Consider the following 22,822-nt stretch of genomic DNA (forward strand, 5'->3'; position numbering starts at 1 on the left):
GTCCTTACATGATGTTTGTCCAACAGACGGATAAACTTGAAGCTGTGACAGATCCAAAGTGAGGATTTTGCAGAGTTTGTATTACCATTTGGAGATCAGATTTCATATGCAATATTATAATCCAATATACACTGAGTATAAGAGATTGATGTGGTTTCTGTGAACGCTATATGTTCTACTTTATTTGGGATGTTCCAAATACTGCAAGGATCGTCGGTGATCAGTCATGAGGAAGAGGTTCCTTTAACGTATTTCAGCTGCTGGGAGTTCACTCATGGTGCATCATGCATATAAATAGTGACTTCATATGGATGGATTAAGTCCCTGTTCCATGTTGGCATTGGAAGTACTCTTTTCACACACTCGACCAGCTCCGCTGGGCAGACCACATTGTTCGCATGCCCGACACAAGACTCCCAAAGCAAGCGCTCTACTCGGAACTCCTAGATGGCAAGCGAGTCCCAGGTGGGCAGAGGAAACATTTGAAGGACACTCTAAAAGCCTCCTTTATAAAGTGCAACATCCCCACCGACACCTGGGAGTCCCGGGCCAAAGACAGCCCTAAGTGGAGGAAGAGCATCCGGGAGGGCGCTGAGCACCTCTAGTCTCATTGCCGAGAGCATGCAGAAAACAAGTGCAGCCAGCAGAAGGAGCAGAAGAACCAGACTCCCCACCCACCAGTGACAGAAACTGTAGTTTGTGTATTGGACTGTTCAGTCACCTGAGAACTCACTTTTAGAGTGGAAGCAAGTCTTCCTCGATTTCAAGGGACTGCCTATGATGATGACTTTTTTCTCTAATTAAATTTTGTTCTCTAAAACTTAAGCTTTCAACAGGTTTCAATCACTCTACAATAGCTTGCTACCAGTGCTACTTCTCCAAATATGACTTCTGTGGAAATGTGCCTTGAATTTTGTCTTATGATACATGATTGGGTCAAAATCTGCAATCCTGCTCCGTGGCAATAACTCATGCAGTGGGAGTTGTGTTCCTGCAATTGATGCAATTGTCTGATTCTGTTGGTATTCTCAGAATCAGGCAATTGGTGACGATCCGTATCAATATCAGAGTAACATGGGGCGTTTAGGGAAATGCAGCACTGGTAGCCTCTTACCTGTCGAGCAGCTGGTTTGGTAGAAGAGTAATGAAAGCGGCCTATTTTCTGAACACATCCTCTTCTTCTAATCCTCTTCTAGGTCATGCTGGACTAAAACACTATTGTGGATCCAACTTCCACCTTTCCAAAGTACTGCACGCCTGTATCATTCACTGTACAGCATGTTGAGGGCACAGGAGCCTGGACAAGCAGGAATTCTTGCAGATGACACCATTCATTGGTTCCACCTCCTTTTCTGACCACCCCCACCCCCAAATGAAATTTCCAGTCATTTCGTCGGGAAGTTGACCCAGCAGGTTCTCGTCTGTCTGTTACTTTAGCAATCCACCCCAGACCCGCAATCATCAAAGTCAGTCACCTTTAAGAGGAGAGCAATCCTCTCGTCCTGAATGTGCTGAGTCCATCAATGTTGGTCAGGGCTACTATGACGGCACAATATTTTGCCAAAACTGTAATACAAAATGACCTGCAACTTGTTAGTACTTACAAAGCTCTAACAAGGGCTTCTGAAAATGGTGTTAATTACTACAACAACTACTTGTATTTATATAGCATCTTTAACGTCGTAAAATATCCCAAGGCGCTTCACAGGAGTATTCTAAGACAAGAAATTTGACACTGAGCCATACAAGGAGAAATTAAGGTAGGTGACTAAAAGCTTGGTCAAAGAGGTAGGAGCACCTTAAAGGAGGAAAGAGAGGTGAAGAGGTTTAGGCAGGGAATTCCAGAGCTTAGGGCCTAGGCAACGGAAGGCATGGCCACTAATGGTTGAGCGATAACAATCAGGGATGCTCAGCAGGGCAGGATTAGAGGAGCATAGATATCTCTGGGTGGGTGGTGGGGAATGTGGGGCTGGACGAGATTACAAATAGGGAGGGGCAAAGCCATGGAGGGATTTGAAAATGAGGATGAGAATTTTGAAATCGAGGCATTGCTTAACGGAGCCAGTGTAGGTCAACGAGCACAGGGGTGATGTGTGAATGGGACTTGGTGCGAGTTAGGATACAGGCAGCCGAGTTTTGGATGACCTCAAGTTTATGTAGGGCAGAACATGGGAAGCCAACCAGAAGTGCATTGGAATAATCAAATCTAGAGGTAACAAAGGCATAGATGAGGTTTTCAGCAGCGGATGAGCTGAGGCAAAGGCGGAGATGGGCGATGTTACGGAGGTGGAAATAGGCGGTCTTCGTTATGCCGTGTATATATGGTCAGAAGCTTATTTCAGGATCAAATATGACACCAGGGCTGAAAACAGAGTGGTTCAGCCTCAGACAAATGTTATGGAGAGGAATGGAGTCTGTGGTTAGGGAATGGAGTTTGTGGCGGGGACCAAAAGCAATGGCATTGGTCTTCCTAATATTTAATTGGTGAAAATGTTTGCTCATTCAGATCTGACATTCGGACAAGCAGTCTGACAATTTAGAGACTGTGGAGGGGTCGAGAGAAGTGGTAAAGTAGAGCTGGGTGCCATCAAGCGTACATGTGGAAACTGACGCTGTGTTTTAGGATGATGTCGCCAAGGGGCAGCATGTAGATGAGAAATGGCAGGGGGCCAAGGATAGTATCTCTAAAGTCTGATAAAGATTCAGTCTCCAGAAAGAAGAAAGATATCATACCTTTCCTGGCCCAAAGAGCTTTACAGCCCATTAAATATTTTAAAAATATAGTTACTGTTGTAATATAGGAAACACAGCAAACTCCTACAAACAGCAATGAAATAAATGACCAGATAATCTGTTTTAGGTGTCTGTTGAGGAATAAATGTTGGCTAGGACACCAAGAAAGCTCCCCTGCTTCACATATACCATGATGGTGCTTCACATATACCCCCCACTGATGTTGCTGCATACAATGCCTTTCTCTGAAATAGCGTCAGACGCTAACTGGAGGTATTAACCTACCGAATTTCTAACCTTAAACTTTGCATTCCTCCCCTCCCAACCTTTCAGCAGAACAGAGGCAGAAAATTGCCTGGGAACAAGCACTACTATGTCCCTGCTTTCTGAGCCTGGTGGTGGGCTTTGGACAGTAAAGAAAGGGTTAATTAGACTGCCTTGAAGTTTCTTTATGTTGTAGTAATTACTTGGAATATACAACACAGTAACACACCATTCAGCCCAACCAGTCCATGCCAGTGTTTACGCTCCACTCGAGCCTTCTCCCATCCTTCCTCATCTAACCCTATCAGCATAACCCTCAATTTCCTTCTCCCTCATATGCTTATCTAGCTTTTGCTTAAATGCATTTACACTATTCACCTTGGGTACTCCATGTGGTAGCGAGTCCACATTCTCATCACTCTGGGTAAAGAAGTTTCTTCTAAATTCCCTATTTCTTTTTTGGTGACTATCTTATATTGATGGCCTCTGGTTATACTCTTCCCCACAAGTGGAAGCATTCTCTCTGTATCCACTATCAAAACATTAAATAATTTTGAAGATCTCTTAGGTCAGCCCTCAGCCTTCTGCCTGTTCATCCTTTCCTGATTGGTATAACCTACCAGTTCTGGTAACATTCCTGTTTTTAAAAAAAAAAAAGTTTGCACTCTCTCTAGTGCCTCTATATATATCCTTTTTATAATCGGAGTGACTATTTGTACTAACGCTTTTCTCTTTCTACTGCGCCTGCGTCCTCTGGCCCCCGCCCCTGACCGAAACTGGAAGTGGGGCACCACAATTGACCACTTTGTCCAAGCCAACCGCTGAGCCTCCGACCGAGCCGGAGTGAGGGACGGCAGGGGAGAGAGAGACGGGTGGTGGGGTGGGGGGGGGGTGAAAGAGAGAGGGGAGGCGGTGGAGAGAGGCACACTGGAGAAGAGACACACGGGGGCACGGGGGGAGAAAGAGGGGAGATTGGAAACTCGGGGAAGACGGATCACGTTTCTTGGGAAGCTCCGTGCATCAGGGACATCGTTGGAGTGGATGAAATCCAGAAGTCACAACACTGTTACTATTCACTTCATACCCAATAAACCTGTTAACAATCCATGACCCACACAATGCCCTATCTATGGTGGGTGGGTATGTAAGGCCATGCACTTGCGCTGGGGTAAGGGACTTCGGCTGGGGGAGGCAGAACTTGCGCTGGGCTAAGGGACTTCGGCTAGGAGAGGGGTGCACTTGCGCTGGGGTAAGGGACTTCGGCTGGAACTTGCCTATTGCTGGGTTGTTCAAGATCTGTCCTCTCTGGCTTCTGAAGTCAGAATGGATCGAATTACAATTTGCAAAGTCAGTCAGAACTTGGGTTGGACGGTTCCAGTTACAAATTCCAGCAAAACTGCAGGGTGTGACTTATCCTCCAAGGGGACCAATCAGCAATAGGACATGTGATAATGGATAGCCAATCAGAGACACGGTAGCCATTTTATTAGTACAAATAAATGCGTCCTTTTATAATATGGAAATCAGAACTGTACACAGTGCTCCAAGTGTGGTCTAACCAAGGTTCGATACAAATTTAGCGTAACCGCTCTACTTTTCAATTCTATCCTTCAAGAAATAAACATTTATATATAATATTGCTATTAGTAGTTTATTTTATATTAGATTTTGCCTGTTAAGTGAGTTTCTGTTAGAAGAATGAAAGTGTAATCTCAAGACAGGCTTGTCAGTTTGGCTCAGTGGTAACACTCCTGTTTCTGAGTCAGAAAGTTGTGGGTTCCAGATCCACTCAAGAACTTGAGCTTGTAATCTAAATTGACACTTCAGTGTAGTTCTGGGGAAGTATTGTCACTGTATTATCAGAGGTGGTGTTTTTAAAGATCAGCCATGATCTTATTGAATAGCGGAGCAGGCTCGCAGGGCCGTGTGGCCTACCCTGTTCTTATTTATTATGTTCCTATGTTTATTTAATCAATACAGATGCAGTTGAAAGCAATTGTCAGCTGAGATAGTAAACCTAATTAAAAGACATTCCAGTCAGAGAGCTTTAGTTGATAAGTTATTGAACAGGCAGGGAAACTTTCTTTTGTTCATTCAGGTCTTGAAAGATAAAGAACCTGCCTGAGAAAGTTGGGGAATTTGAATCTATAGCTGCAAGGACAGGAGAATCAAATCACTGTTGAATGCTAATTATGTATGATATATTGCTATGGAATGCAAATTGTCAGTGGTGGAAAAGGGTGTTGGAACAGATACTTTGGAATTCGAAGGTCTGGCCAACCAAATACACCGAGCTCAGAACTGTAAGGTGTTTTGAATTTCCCAGCGAAGACCTGCAAGGTTTTGTCATAAGTGCTGCTGTTAAGTATATGATAAATTATTGTCAACAAAAGTTATTACAATATGCTTCATAAATCTGTGAACATCTACATTCAATGCTGTGAACCATGTTATTGCCTCTAACAGGATAATGAGATGCCAATTGGGGAAATGTGTCCTCTGATGTATTTCCCATAATTTCCGTCCTTTGAATATTGGATCCAAGGAACAACTGTTAAGTCCAGACACAAATGTTCTCCTGATGGTAGCCTGCACACATATACACAGAACATGGCCCTGGATTCTTAGAGGCATGTTGTAGCTAAACTTCATCTCCATTCCAACAGGGCTCCTCAACAGAGGCCACCTCCTGTATGTAAATAACCCTGAGACCAGAAAATTGACCGGAGCCAATAGGTCATGATGTGTCAAAGTCCCTCCCAAGATCATGCCCCAATCATCAAGGAACATAAAGTCTATGCCACGATATGCCTGTGTACCATCCCTCTTCTAAGCTTGAGCCCACATCACCTGGTTCTCGAGTTATGTTTGGTAATTTCAAACATGTTATCTAGGTTCAATTTATCTATTTCCTTAAGAATCTTGAAGGCATGATTAATATCTACCCTGAGCATTCTCTTCTCCAGAGTAAACAGTCCCAATCTGTTTATCCCTCTCCTCATAGCTCGGATGCCTGAAGTTAGGTATCAGTTTGGTTTCCCTTTTCTGCACTTCCGTCTTGGGTAGAGGTTGAAGTACCATTGATATCCTGCTCTTTGTACTGATGTGCTCCCTCTTGCTGGCAGGAATTCCAGCGGGAACCTTCCATGTATTTCTGATGAGCCCTGACCTAAGGGAATGGGTCAGGATTCAAGCAGACTCAGAGGGACATTGGTGAAAGAGATCTGGATATTATAGTGCGTCACTCACTAAAAGTTCATGACCAATGCCTTGAGGCCACAGCTAAAGCAGACAAGATTTGAGGTTGTATTCACAGGACAAACCACTACAAAACAAAACATACCAGTTTGGCCTTGTAAAAGACCTTGGTTAGGCATCAGTTAGAATATTGTAGTGTAAACCTATCTTCATAAGTCAACCCCCTCAACTCCGGAATCAGCCTAGTGAACCTTCTCTGCACAGCCTCCAATGCAAGTATATCTTTCCTTAAATACGGAGACCAAAACTGGGATGTGGGCGAAGCTGGCAAGACCAGCATTTATTGCCCATACCTAATTGCTCTTGAGAAGGTGAGCCATTTTCTTAAAACACTGCAGTCAATGTGGTGAAGATGCTCTCATAGTGCTGTTAGGGAGGGAGTTCCAGGATTTTGACCTAGCGACGATAAAGGAACGGCGATATATTTCCAAGTCAGGATGGTGTGTTGGTGAGAGGGGAGCGACCTGTCAAAAGCCCAGCGGGAGATCGAGCCAGCGGCAGTTGGTGAGAGGGGAGCGACCTGTCAAAAGCCCAGCGGGAGATCGAGAGCCAGCGGCAGTTGGTGAGAGGGGAGCGACCTGTCAAAAGCATACCGGTGCAGCTACAGCGGGAGAGAAAGCAAAATAGAAGTAGAAAGTAATCAAAAAGTGACGTCACAGCCAATGGGGTAAGTGATTGGCTGGTGTTGGGTGAGTAGCTTTTCTTTTATTTTTTATATCAGTAAGTGAACTATAACATTGTTATTACCAATTTAAGGGTATCTAAGGTTAAGACATGGCAGGAGAGCTCAGTCATGTGATATGCTCCTCCTGTACCATGTGGGAACTCGGGGACACTTCCGGTGTCCCTGACGACTACGTGTGTGGGAAGTGTATCCGCCTCGAGCTCTTGACGGTCCGCGTTGCAGAATTGGAGCTGAAGGTGGATTCACTCTGGAGCATCCACGATGCTGAGAATGACGTGAGTATCACGTGTAGTGAGTTGGTCTTACCGCAGGAGAAGGGTCCACAGCCAGATATGGAATGGAAGACCAACAGGAAGAGCAGTGCAAGAAAGATAGTGCAGGAGTCCCCTGTGGTCATCCCCCTGCAAAACAGATACACTGCTTTGAGTACTGTTGGGGAGGATGACTCATCAGGGGAGGGCAGCAGCAGCCAAGTTCATGGCACCGTAGGTGGCTCTGCTGCAAAGGAGGGCAGGAAAAAGAGTGGGAGCGCGATAGTGATAGGGGATTCGATGGTGAGGGGAATAGATAGGCGTTTCTGCGGACGCAACCGAGACTCCAGGATGGTATGTTGCCTCCCTGGTGCAAGGGTCAAGGATGTCTCGGAGCGGGTGCAGGACATTCTGAAATGGGAGGGAGAACAGCCAGTTGTCGTGGTGCACATTGGTACCAACGACATAGGTAAAAAAAGGGATGAGGTCCTACGAAAAGAATTTAAGGAGCTAGGAGCTAAATTAAAAAGTAGGACCTCAAAAGTAGTAATCTCGGGATTGCTACCAGTGCCACGTGCTAGTCAGAGTAGGAATCGCAGGATAGCGCAGATGAATACATGGCTTGAGCAGTGGTGCAGCAGGGAGGGATTCAAATTCTTGGGGCATTGGAACCGGTTCTGGGGGAGGTGGGACCAGTACAAACCGGACGGTCTGCACCTGGGCAGGTCCGGAACCAATGTCCTAGGGGGAGTGTTTGCTAGTGCTGTTGGGGAGGAGTTAAACTAATATTGCAGGGGGATGGGAACCTATACAGGGAGACAGAGGGAGACAAAAAGGAAGCAAAAGCAAAAGACAGAAAGGAGATGAGGAAAAGTGGAGGGCAGAGAAACCCAAGGCAAAGAACAAAAAGGGCCACTGTACAGCAAAATTCTAAAAGGACAAAGGGTGTTAAAAAAACAAGCCTGAAGGCTTTGTGTCTTAATGCAAGGAGTATCCGCAATAAGGTGGATGAATTAATTGTGCAAATAGATGTTAACAAATATGATGTGATTGGGATTACGGAGACGTGGCTCCAGGATGATCAGGGCTGGGAACTCAACATCCAGGGGTATTCAACATTCAGGAAGGATAGAATAAAAGGAAAAGGAGGTGGGGTAGCATTACTGGTTAAAGAGGAGATTAATGCAATAGTTAGGAAAGACATTAGCTTGGATGATGTGGAATCTATATGGGTGGAGCTGCAGAACACTAAAGGGCAAAAATCGTTAGTGGGAGTTGTGTACAGACCTCCAAACAGTAGTAGTGATGTTGGGGAGGGCATCAAACAGGAAATTAGGAGTGCATGCAATAAAGGTGCAGCAGTTATAATGGGTGACTTTAATATGCACATAGATTGGGCTAGCCAAACTGGAAGCAATACGGTGGAGGAGGATTTCCTGGAATGCATAAGGGATGGTTTTCTAGACCAATATGTCGAGGAACCAACTAGGGGGGAGGCCATCTTAGACTGGGTGTTGTGTAATGAGAGAGGATTAATTAGCAATCTCATTGTGCGAGGCCCCTTGGGGAAGAGTGACCATAATATGGTGGAATTCTGCATTAGGATGGAGAATGAAACAGTTAATTCAGAGACCATGGTCCAGAACTTAAAGAAGGGTAACTTTGAAGGTATGAGGCATGAATTGGCTAAGATAGATTGGCTAATGATACTTAAGGGGTTGACTGTGGATGGGCAATGGCAGACATTTAGAGAACGCATGGATGAATTACAACAATTGTACATTCCTGTCTGGCGTAAAAATAAAAAAGGGAAGGTGGCTCAACCGTGGCTATCTAGGGAAATCAGGGATAGTATTAAAGCCAAGGAAGTGGCATACAAATTGGCCAGAAATAGCAGCGAACCTGAGGACTGGGAGAAATTTAGAACTCAGCAGAGGAGGACAAAGGGTTTGATTAGGGCAGGGAAAATGGAGTACGAGAAGAAGCTTGCAGGGAACATTAAGGCGGATTGCAAAAGTTTCTATAGGTATGTAAAGAGAAAGAGGTTAGTAAAAACAAACGTAGGTCCCCTGCAGTCAGAATCAGGGGAAGTCATAACGGGGAACAAAGAAATGGCAGACCAATTGAACAAGTACTTTGGTTCAGTATTCACTAAGGAGGACACAAACAACCTTCCGGATATAAAAGTGGTCAGAGGGTCTATTAAAGAGGAGGAACTGAGGGAAATCTTTATTAGTCGGGAAATTGTGTTGGGGAAATTGATGGGATTGAAGGCCGATAAATCCCCAGGGCCTGATGGACTGCATCCCAGAGTACTTAAGGAGGTGGCCTTGGAAATAGCGGATGCATTGACAGTCATTTTCCAACATTCCATTGACTCTGGATCAGTTCCTATCGAGTGGAGGGTAGCCAATGTAACCCCACTTTTTAAAAAAGGAGGGAGAGAGAAAACAGGGAATTATAGACCGGTCAGCCTGACCTCAGTAGTGGGTAAAATGATGGAATCAATTATTAAGGATGTCATAGCAGCGCATTTGGAAAATGGTGACATGATAGGTCCAAGTCAGCATGGATTTGTAAAAGGGAGATCGTGCTTGACAAATCTTCTGGAATTTTTTGAGGATGTTTCCAATAAAGTGGACAAAGGAGTACCAGTTGATGTGGTATATTTGGACTTTCAGAAGGCTTTCGACAAGGTCCCACACAGGAGATTAATGTGCAAAGTTAAAGCACATGGGATTGGGGGTAGTGTGCTGACGTGGATTGAGAACTGGTTGTCAGACAGGAAGCAAAGAGTAGGAGTAAATGGGTACTTTTCGGAATGGCAGGCAGTGACTAGTGGGGTACCGCAGGGTTCTGTGCTGGGGCCCCAGCTGTTTACATTATACATTAATGATTTAGACGAAGGGATTAAATGTAGTATCTCCAAATTTGCGGATGACACTAAGTTGGGTGGCAGTGTGAGCTGCGAGGAGGATGCTATGAGGCTACAGAGTGACTTGGATAGGTTAGGTGAGTGGGCAAATGCGTGGCAGATGAAGTATAATGTGGATAAATGTGAGGTTATCCACTTTGGTGGTAAAAACAGAGAGACAGACTATTATCTGAATGGTGACAGATTAGGAAAAGGGAAGGTGCAACGAGACCTGGGTGTCATGGTACATCAGTCATTGAAGGTTGGCATGCAGGTACAGCAGGCGGTTAAGAAAGCAAATGGCATGTTGGCCTTCATAGCGAGGGGATTTGAGTACAGGGGCAGGGAGGTGTTGCTACAGTTGTACAGGGCCTTGGTGAGGCCACACCTGGAGTATTGTGTACAGTTTTGGTCTCCTAACTTGAGGAAGGACATACTTGCTGTTGAGGGAGTGCAGCGAAGATTCACCAGACTGATTCCCGGGATGGTGGGACTGACCTATCAAGAAAGACTGAATCAACTGGGCTTGTATTCACTGGAGTTCAGAAGAGTGAGAGGGGACCTCATAGAAACGTTTAAAATTCTGACGGGTTTGGACAGGTTGGATGCAGGAAGAATGTTCCCAATGTTGGGGAAGTCCAGAACCAGGGGTCACAGTCTAAGGATAAGGGGTAAGCCATTTAGGACCGAGATAAGGAGAAACTTCTTCACCCAGAGAGTGGTGAACCTGTGGAATTCTCTACCACAGGAAGTAGTTGAGGCCAATTCACTAAATATATTCAAAAGGGAGTTAGATGAAGTCCTTAGTACTCGGGGGATCAAGGGGTATGGCGTGAAAGCAGGAAGTGGGTACTGAAGTTTCATGTTCAGCCATGAACTCGTTGAATGGCGGTGCAGGCTAGAAGGGCTGAATGGCCTGCTCCTGCACCTATTTTCTATGTTTCTATGTTTCTATGTAACTTGGATAGGAACTTGCAGGTGATGGTGCTCCCAATTGTCTGCTGCCCCTGCCCTTCTAGGTGGTAGAGGTTGCAGGTTTAGGAGGTGCTGCCAAAGAAGCCTTGGTGAGTTTCTACAATGCATCTTGTAGATGGTACACACTGTAGCCACGAAGCGCCGGTTATGGAGGGAGTGAAAGTTTAAGGTGGTGGATGGGGTGCCAATCAAGCTGCTGCTTTGTCCTGGATGATGTCGAGCTTCTTGTGTGTTGTTGGAATTGCACTTTTCCAGGCAAGTCAAGATTATTCCATCACACCCCTGACTTGTGCCTTATATGTGGTGGAAAGGCTTTGGAGAGTCAGGAGGTGACTCACTCACCACACACTACCCATACCCTGACCCGCTCTTGTAGCCACAGTATTTATGAGGCTGGTCCAGTTAAGCGTCTGGTCAATGGTGATCCCCCAGGATGTTGATGATGGAGGATTTGCTGATAGTAATGCCGTTGAATGTCAAGGGGTGGTATCATAGGGAGACTGTCACTTGTCGGAGATGTTAATTGTTTGGCACTTGTGTGGCACAAATGTTACATGCCAAGCCTAAATGTCAGGAGAGCTGAAATTCACGCCACTGAGATCGCTAGATCTTTGTGGATAGCTTTCTTCAAGGTCAGCAGCAAGCGCTGTCGCTTCGCCACTGACCACAAACTCCATTATTAAGGGAAAGGACCATGGGCTCTATCCTGATGTTCATAATGTTCAAACTTTTAAAAAATTGCTTGGAATTTCAACTGAGAACTTTACACAATTGGCTTTGCACCGCACTGGCTTTATAACACACCCAGTGAGAAGATTGAAAGCTGTGTGGCCACCTCCAGAAATCTATCACCATGGGGAGCAATCCAGGCGAGCTAGTTCAATCCTCATCCAATGACCCCAGTACAGGTCATTGGATCGTGATTTTAAGTGGAAACCTTGGCTGATTTTTATTTCCTCTTCCTAGTCCAGGGGACTGAGACCAATTGGAGCATCTCTACTACCACTGTATTAATGATTTGACTTCCAGGTTATTCTATTGGTTTTGCATTCATGAGCATCTAAAATCACTTCACATCAATGCAAAAACGTTACTATAATGACACAGATAAAGAAGTGTTTGAAGTTCTATCAGGGGATTTACGCCCATAGAATTCACTGGGTATCTTGTCACTAATGAATACTAAATATTCCTTCACATGTGCAAATGCCTATTATAAGTCACATACAGCCATGGTGTGCTTATAAGTTGCGGGCCTCACACACTACTGAAGGAACTGTTGGTAAAAGATAGTCCTCTGCGTTCTATGTAACTGAATAAAACTGCCATGTTCAAAAAAAGGTCAATATCCTGTTTTGGTTACTGATTAGATTCCAAGACAAGATTTTTTTCAGTAATTTTGTCATTCAAAATAAACTTTAAATTATTCGACTGAAGGATTGCTTTTTTTTAAAAATGATTTTGGGGGTCTAATTTCTAAAAATTCATTTCTATTACCCAAAACATTTTTACTGCATTATATTGTGCTGTCTATGGAGATTAGATCATATTTGAACATACGGTGTTTGTACTTTTTTTTTTTAGTATATGCTGTGCTTAAAAAAGATTACTTTCTGTTTAATGAGAAAACAAAAGCCTTTTTCTTCCATTTATTTGGCGATTTGCCATTGTGATCGTGTCAGAGCTGGAGAGTAATCATGAAATATCCACTGAAAATGTTCACAAAGGAGTTTGGGCAGTTTTAGACCAAAAGAATAATGCAGCTGGAGGGGGCTACTGTTATTCGAAGACAAAGCTTTTTTGTATGTCGCTAACAGTTCTGTTACTTAGATACACATTTTAATTCCTATAAAATCATATTATCAACATCTATTTTGTTTTTAGTTTCATGGCAACGTGAAATGAATGTTATCTATTTAATATAAGGATATTTAGTGGTAATAACAGCAAGTATTTATTTCAATTTCCATCTGACTTGATTCCACATTACTAGTTGTTAAATGCCACAAAATATAGTAGATTCTTCTCGTATTTTATTTTGTCTTTAAGTGTTTAATAAAGTTAAATTACAGTTAAAGTTTAGGAATAAAACATGTTTGGTATTCCACAAACTTCAGGTAAATTACTGGTATGCAAGGAAATATTTTTGAGCAAATGTGTGCACTTTTTCTTCCATTTACCCATTTTTTTTTTGTTCCCAGACCAATTTAGCCCTATATCCATTCTAACTTTCTTCAGCAGGTGAAACATTTCAGCCAGCAGACATCTCCACAGCTACTGATTTATTGGCCTCGAATTTGGTCCGTGCAGCTCCCGTTTTCACTGCTCGGACTACTAAACCCCAATATGACGGGCAGGAAGCGTGCGCACAATTCCAGCCGAGAGTGTGTGCCTGCCATATTGGGCAAGGACAAACAAGAGATGTCCTTTACCCACACCTTGCATATCCAAATAGGGAGCCGAATGCGTGTTTGAGGCCCTCTTTTGTAAAATTATTTTACCCTGAGGCAACCTGAATGTACAGCCTGGAGGAACAGGCGTACACCTCCTGACCTCACAGTAACGGAACCAAATATCACTCGCGAGTTCCCCCCACCCCAATTGCCACTGCTCCTGTACACTCTCTCCCCCAACATCCCCCCATTGCCATCACTCTCGACCTGACCCCCATAGTTGGGATTCAGGCTCCTGGCTGAAAGTCCAGCACTTCAGCTATCAACACCTTTTCATATTCTTAATGCAAGGTTCAAGACTAAGGCCCCCAGTGTCTGGATCTCAGAAGATTGGGAGTCAGATTTTTGTTAAACATTTTTTTTTTTTTTAAAAACAGTCCCCTCCTGGGTCCAGCCTCATCATCTTTCCAGAGGTGGTGGTGAACAACCACCCTCCCCGGGCCGATCAACTTCAGCTGGTGTTTATAGTTTGTTCATCCAGGAGGGGACCATTACAGATATCTCCCCCACATTGCTGCAGGCCCACTACCTGAGGCCTTTCAACTCTGTCCCTACAAACTTCAACCAGGTCAGTTGTGGAGTTCCAAGGCAGGTTCGATCCTGGCATAACTGCTGTGATTGTACTCTCATGTATTTTCGAGGACAAAAATTGTTATTATATTAAGTGAGTAATAAATCATCATTTTCATTTCAGCCAAGATCAGATTTGTCCATGTGCCACAGCTTTACAATAGTACAGGGCTTGATCCCTGCATGACCATTCCAGAGACTGAGTCTTCCACTTATACAATATATTTATCATTTATCATTTGCACAGACTACATAGATATTACCATTGGAAAAAAATAACCCTTAGTCTTCAGAGAAAGAAAAGCCGCCAATGTTAGAAATCTGAACTAGCAGAAAATACCGGAAATATACAGCAGATCCATCAGCACCTGAAAGAGAAAGATAACAAAGTTTTAGGGCCCAAAATTCCAAATAGGCATTGGGCACAACTGAGTTAAATCACCCATGGGGGACTGGAAATTTGACAGAATCAAGTTCTGCGGGGATCTCCCAAACCCCCCGCCCCCGCCCCCGCCCCCGCCAACCTGTGTTTTCATTCTGCCATTTTCCAGTGGAAGGGCTATGGATTTTCCACCCAACTGCCTATATCAAGTGAGCATGTTGGAGAGAATTCATGGGCTGTGCTTTATGCCCTTAAAAGGCCTCAACAGAACTTGCTAGCTGGGTAATGACCCCACACCACGCCAGAAGTGAAGCAACCAGTTCTGGAAGCGATTGATTATCTGAAGTTAAACATAATTGGAGCCAAAGGCTTTTAAGGTCCCTTCTGTCTTTGGCCTGGGAAGGGCCTCAGGGTCTGATGTGCCTTGACAGATGCAATGCACCCACCCCAATCATGATAATGACCCTGTCCTCACAATTTGGGGCAGGGTTGGTAGTCTTCTCTTTTGCTCGTTCTGTAAGGTTGATGATGTCATTGACTTTAAGAGTTTGCAGGTGCCCCCATTTAAAGGGGTGTCAACATTTAACTGTTAATTCAAACAAATTTAAAGGAAACTTATCAAATTAAATTAAAACTTGGTTCCAGGTGTCAATGATGCACTCCAGTCCCTCCGATGCCCACAGGTCGCGAAAGGCCTCAATCATACCGGTGGACACCGCATGTTCCATCTCCAGGGACACCTGGGCGTTAACCTAGCCATGGAAGAGAGGCAGGCAGTGGGGCCGAATTACCTCCTCGGCGCTGCACTGTCTGGACCCTGTTGATGGCCAACTTGACCAGGCCCAGGAGCAGTCTGATAAAGAGATCCTCCGACCTGCCTTGGCCGCACCAAGTGGCCCAAGATCAGGAGAATGGGACTGAAATGCAACCAAAAATGAAGGAGCAGTCCTTTCAAATAGTGGAAGAGAGGCTGCAACCTTTCACACTCCAGGTATACATGAAACACGGACTCATCCAGGCCACAGAAATTACCGGCAGATGTGAGTCCGTGAATTTGATTAAAAATCTGTTGCATGGGAAAACTCAGCGAGCATCCTTGCTGGATGGAGCCGGAGAGAACAGATCCCCATAATAGGCATGGGTCTCGGCACTGATGGCCTCCGGATCCAACACCAGGGATCCGTTGTTGGCCAGCAGCTCCAAGAGCTGCTTATGGACCCCCCCCACCTTTTTTTAGGGAGTAGAAGAAGGTGGAGCCACGGCCAGGTCCCGGAGGAGCTAGATCCGTGACCTCACATACACGCCTTGGGATTGAACGAGCTGCAGGTCCTTCAGCGCTCCCTTCTTCTCTTTATACACCTTCCGCAACGACTTGGCCGAGACTGGTCCGGGTCGAGCACATCCTTCTCCAAACGCCTGGCCCAGTGGCCTTCTCATGGGGCAGTCATGGGCTCTGCACCACCACATTGCAGCCTTAGTATTGAACCTTGCATTGAGAATATAAAAAGATATTGTTAGCTGAAGTGCTGAAGTCTCAGCCGGGAGTCTGAAGCACAATTGCAGGGGTTGGGTCGACTGCAGCAGTGATGTGAGGGTAGAAGTCGGGGACGCTAGCAGTGGTTTGACTCTGATATTCTAGTTCATCTAATTAATCCTTGCCAATACTAAAACTGATATACTAACTGTTAAAAACTCTTTTGAGGATGGCAGAAGCGTATATCATGGAAGCAGTGAGGTATGAGGACTACTTTATAGGTAAAGTTGAGAGAGTCCAAAATAAATTCTAATCAGCCTTATAAGTAGCGATATTTATCATATTTCACTTCTAGGAATTATATACGTGTCCTCCATATGTTCAATAATGTAATTAGTAATTGTGGACCTAACGTTGCTTCCTTTTATTTGTATTAAATTTTACCTACTTAATATCTGTTATGTTATGTATATATTGTGAATGGAATTTAATATTATTATATTATAATGTCCAATACTTCAAGGATAGGTGACTGTGGTGTGGACTCGGGAAATAAATATAAGTGTAGCCTTTAGATTCTCTAAGTGTCAGTCACATTAGAAAATATCACTTTAGTTATGCCAAATACCATTTCAACCTCAATTTTCCCATTAAGTATTCAGGCATTACATGCCTGACTAGTTTTTAAATAACGGGTATTTTGTTTTGATCCTGTAAGCAAAGCAAATAAATAAGTGCCTTTAAATTGATTGTAATTAAAGTATACGGTTAATGTTAGAAAACTGAGTTCCGCTTCAATACTCAGCGCAATACAGGGGTATTGGTCCATTTATTTCTTGTGTTTGCAATTTTTTATTTCTTATTAAAACTCTGAAATCCCAAATTATACATGCATTCAGAAATAGAAAACATTTTTATCGTGGCTTGATTAAATAGCAAACATTCAGTGCAACATTATTAAATTGCATTTACACTCGAGATGTGAAATGATTAAGGATAATAAAATCAGAGCATGGCAAATTTAAAATGAAATGCAAAATTGCTTATTGGAAGAATTCAAAACTTTCATCATGTTCACCCTCATTAGTAGGTGTCTAATAAATTATAATTATGCAGTTTAGTCAGAATTAACCATCACAGTGCTCTTTTAGAAAATAAAAATTAAAATTAAACAGTCTACAAAAAGAAAAGCTAATCATCTGAACTTAGGGGTTGAAATGTGCAGCTGTCAAAGCAATAAGGTAAATGGGTTTTATACCGCAATGGGTTTGCTGTAGAACTCCATATTCTTTTAAAAAAGGGACAGTGAACTAAAGCACCATCCTACTATTGCTTGGTATAACACCATTTTGGCTGACTGGGTGGTCTTAAGTCCATTGCCACAGTGGCTACATAGCCGATACCAATCAAGGCCCAGCAGCTGAGGCCCTCTGTGACCTGTTCCGACAGCTTTTCAAACCCCAATTCACATTCATTTGTGTGGGGGTGCTTTTTTCTGGTGTTTTATTTATGGGATTACATAAATGAGCCATTAAAAATGTAAATCTTCAAAACACTGGGTGAATACAATAAGCTTAGTGCAGTACAGTATATAAATGCATTAAACCAGGAGTACCACAACCTCGTGTCTATGGCAACAATACAGAATTAGAAAAAAATGAAACAGCTCAGTGTCACATGAGGAATTGGGGCCAGAGAAAGATTAGTTTCCAGCACATATATCGGAAAAATAATGAAATAATGTCATTGCAGTCAACAGAGAATGCCAAATCAACGTCAACTGGTGTAGGTGCCAAAAAAATCAATAATCCATAAGAATCCCTCATTTTTATTTAAAAAATTATTACAAACTACAGGGCTTTCAAACATTAAAGGTCAATTGGATCCCATGCTTACTATGGTGAAAAATAATTAACAAAAAGCTAGTTCAAGTAAGCTCCAAATGTAATATACCTGATTTAACGATTTGTTATAATAAAATACCACTTTTCCTAAGTTCCAAAGATGTATTGATAGCATAAAATGAAAGTACCTTTTCCCTGTTTTTAAGTTCTACAATGTATTTATCACACTTCCTTTTTAAAACTTTTCTTTGCCCTACCTTTTTAAAGGCAGCTCATTTTGAATTCAGTGCCAGCGTGAAGATGATACTGGTCAGATTGTCTTGAACTGATAAATGTCTTAAATTTGTATCATCATTGTAGCAGGGCAGATTCAGAGAGTAGAGCTGGAGCATGAAAATTTTAAATTCACTGCTGACTTTTTTTTATCTTTATCTATAAATAATTTTATTTGCAGTATTTGTTACTGTCTTCCGAACCAGAATGAAATTAGTCCCCAAGAAATGACTTGGAACTTATTGGGTGACTCTTTATACAGCATCTCCTTTTTGACATATTTTATGGTACATTAGTTATGTTCTTGGATCTAAGCCCATGTGGTGGCTGATGTGCAACGGTCACCACACGTTAAAAAAAATCCACGTCCAGGCATCTTCCACCCCTTCAACTGGAGTTCAGGACTGGAATATCGGGGCCTTCATTGAAATATCTGTGAACTCATGTGAAAGCAAGTCATCCTCGTTCGAGGGACTGCCTATAATGATCGGATTAGTAATCCAGAGGCATGGTCCAATGATCTGTGCACACGAGTTCAAATCCCACCACAGCAGCTGGGGAATTTAAATTCAGTTGATTAAATTAATCTGGAATAAAATGCTAGTATCAGTAATAGTGACCACAAAACTATTGGATTGTCATAAAAACCCATCTGGTTCACTAATGTCCTTACCTGGTCTGGCCTGTATGTGACTCCAGACTCTCAGCAATGTGGTTGACTCTTAACTGCCCTCTTCAAATGGCCTAGCATTTTATTTCTTGAATTGCTGTGTGTTCCTTATATTTTTTCACTTTTTAAGCGTGAGCTTTAACATGCGAGAATGCTTTTTCTGTTAGTATTCTTCTGTGTTAGAATCATGGTGGTAAAATTCAACTTTGGCAGTGGCACAAAATGGGCATCAGTGGATCAGCCGTTCATTGTGCAGGCCGCCCAATTTTTCTTTCCATCAAAGTGAATGGAAAGGAACATTGGGCAGGACATATAACAGGTGGCCGATCCACTGCCGCCCATTATGCACCCCAGGTGAAATTGCGTTTTACCCCCATAGAATTCTACAGCAAGAAGTAAACCATTCAGCCAATCACACCAGTGCTGGTTCAATAAAAAAGCCATCCATTTAGTCCCTTTCCCATTAGCCTTTTAAAGTATCCATACTAATTAACTTATTTTCACAATTATGTTTCAATTATGTAATGACAAAATTAAAGTTATTCCAAACTTGTGCAAAAATACCCTATTGTGGCCCAGCATGTGTAGTGGTAGAACATTATAGTCTGAAGCTGAGGATCCTTAAATTTGTATTTAGCCTCAACTAATTTTGTAAATCTAATCCCTAATTAATAACCATTGTGTCCCAAAATCGCTTTTCGACCAAACTTCTTATGGCTGTATAGTTCTTTGTTTTCAGGGAAACCTATTACAATTCTGTTGAGCATAAGCACATAAGAAATAGGAGCAGGAGTAGGCCATTTGGCCCCTCGAGCCTGCTCCGCCATTCAATAAGCTCATGGCTGATCTAATCATGGACTCAGCTCCACTTCCCTGCCTGCTCTCCATAACCATTTACTCCCTTATCTCTCAAAAATCTGTCTATCTCTGCCTTAAATATATTCAATGACCCAGCCTCCACAGCTCTCTGGGGCAGAGAATTCCATAGAATTACAATCCTCTGAGAGAAGAAATTTCTCCTCATCTCAGTTTTAAATGGGCAGCCCCTTATTCTAAGACTATGTCCCCTAGTTTTAGTTTCCCCCATGAGTGGAAATATCCTCTCTGCATCCAACTTGTCGAGCCCCTCATTATCTTATAAGTTTCAATAAGATCAACTCTCAATCTTCTGAACTCCAATGTGTATAGGCCCAACCTACTCAACATATCTTCATGTCAATCCCCTCATCTCTGGAATCAACCTAGTGGACCTTCTCTGAACAGCCTCCAATGCAAGTACCTTAAATAAGGAGACCAAAGCTGTACGCAGTACTCCAGGTGTGGCCTCACCAATACCCTGTACAGTTGCAGCAGGACTTCTCTGCTTTTATACTCTATTCCCCTTGCAATAAAGACCAACATTCCATTTGCCTTCCTGATTACTTGCTGTACCTGCATACTAACTTTTTGTGTTTCATGCACAAGGACTCCCAGGTCTCTCTGTACTGCAGCACTTTGCAATTTTTCTCCATTTAAATTATAATTTGCTTTTCTATTATTTCTGCTGAAGTGGATAACCTCACAATTTCCCACATTATACTTCCATCTGCCAAATTTTTGCCCAGTCACTTAGCCTGTCTATATCCCTTTGCAGATTTTTTGTGTCCTCCTTACAATTTGCTTTCCCACCCATCTTTGTATCATCAGCAAACTTGGCTACATTACACTTGGTCCCTTCATCCAAATCATTAATATAGATTGTAAATAGTTGAGGACCCAGCACCGATCCCTGCGGCACTCCACTAGTCAGTTTGCCAACCGCAAAATGACCTATTTATCCCGACTCTTTGTTTTCTGTTAGTTAGCCAATCCTCTATCCATGCTAATATATTATTCCCAACCCTGTGAGCTTTTATTTTGTGCAGTAACCTCTTATGTGGCACCTTATCGAATGCCTTCTGGAAATCGAAATATACCACATCTATTGGTTCCCCCTTATCCACCATGCTCGTTACATCCTCAAAGAACTCCAGCAAATTTGTCAAACATGATTTCCCTTTCATAAAACCATGCTGACTCTGCTAGATTGAATCATGCTTTTCCACATGTCCCACTACTGCTTCCTTAATAATGGACTCCAGCATTTTCCCAACAATAGATGTTAGGCTAACTGGTCTATAGTTTCCTGTTTTTGGACTGCCTACTTTTTTAAAGCAGATCTCTGTTTGGCTAATATTGAGTGTCCTTCATGGCATTACTTGCTCTAGACTGTCCTTCCCAATTCACTGCAGTGTGGCATAGAGGATGAAAGTAGACAAATCCCCAATGAGATGATGCGAGGAATGGGAAACTATAGTTATGAGGAGAGATTCGAGATACCACCACTATTTCCATTGCAGCGGTGTTGAGCGGGTAATAGGGAAAGACTATTTCCTTTAGTTAGGAAGTCACTGACCCAAGGGGTCATCAATTTAAAATTGATAATAAGACAATGAGGAGAGAGGTTATGAGAAGTTTCTTTACACAGAGGTTGTTGGAACTTGGAATGCTTTGCCACAGAATAATTTGTTAATCTATTAAGGGAAAAGTGATTAAATATATGAAAAAGAGGATGATTCAGAGCTATGGGGAGAGAGGGATGGTAGGATTAGTTTTGGATTGCACTTGCAAAGAGCCAGCACAAACATGATGGGACAGATGACCTACTTCTGTGCTGTAAATTTCTATGACTTAGCTGGTTAAGGTAATGATTAAGAAAGGCATACAGATCAGGAAGACATGAGGTTTAATCTATAATCTACGCTGAGTTATCTGATCTCAGTAGTCTTGGAGTGCTACAATTAGCTTCAGTGTCTCTGGGTCAGGACAGAGAAAATCAGTCAAGGTTTCTGCTCATGTGAACAGAAATCTCTATCAGAAAGTGTACCTTTGGATGCTGAGTGAGTACAGGCTCTAGCTTGGTTATGATGTTCACCCACATTTCTGAGGTGGAATAGCTTGCTAATAGTCACCACATTAAAAGTGGCCTCTTGGGCAAAGATGCTTGGCGTTTGAGGAATTGTAGGCCAGCAAGGAGCCAACATCTTCAGGAGCAGAGAGAAAATGGGAATGGAAGGGAATTGGTGGAAAAAGAATGGACAAAAAATTGTGTTAAATGTTCACTTTTTTTAAACTTCAAAAATATGTTTATGTTTTTTACATTTTAATATACAATATAATTAAACAGTTTTCAGTGCAGCAATATAATCATATTTAGGACCAAATGCTTCATAAGACTTTAAGCTCAACTGAGTATGTTTTATGAGTTCAGAAGGATGCTGCAAACTCTGGAGGGTTCAAGAGATGTTATGTCAAAATAACTGAAAATAGCGGTGCGGACATTGAAATTAAGCATATAAATTACTATGAGTGGTGTTATTGTAGGAATATTCAGCATCCTCATGTCAAATTCTTCTCACTATTGTTTTAACAGAGATGTTAATCCATTTAAAATTAATTTCTCAGTAATTTCTAAGCTTCATTCTCCTTCAGTATATCTTTCTCGATGTCACTAAATACTTAGTTTATCTGAGAAAATTATATCCACTCAGTTTTTAAGTTTAAGACATTAGCCCTAGTACATCACACAGTGGAGATTCCAAACCAGTTTATTTCAAACACAAAGATTTAGTAATGTAATAAGATTGTCAGTTGAACTATTTGAAATTACATGAAATGATTAAAAACTACACTATTTTTCTAAAAGCACTTCACCATCTGTCTAATGTTAAGAGCCATGTGTATTCCATATGATAAGCAGGATCTGAAATATTAATTCCATGGTATGAGATTTCAAATGCCAAAATGACAACAAACACTTGTATTTATGAACCATAACTTGGTCACTGATAATTTCTAAGTTGTAGCATATTCTTGTCAAATATACCTGTTTCTTATTTTTTTTTTAATCCAGCAACCTTCATCGTGCATATATGGATCAGCAGTTCGATCACTATTCAGTGTCCAAAAATAATTTGGTGGGCACAATGCCCAGAACGCTTCTGACTTCGTCCCCAAGCTGAATGCTGACTAAAAATGAAACCTGCCCACTGGGAGTT

Source organism: Pristiophorus japonicus, chromosome 10 (assembly GCF_044704955.1).
Source record: "Pristiophorus japonicus isolate sPriJap1 chromosome 10, sPriJap1.hap1, whole genome shotgun sequence".
Classification (NCBI taxonomy): Eukaryota; Metazoa; Chordata; class Chondrichthyes; family Pristiophoridae; genus Pristiophorus; species Pristiophorus japonicus.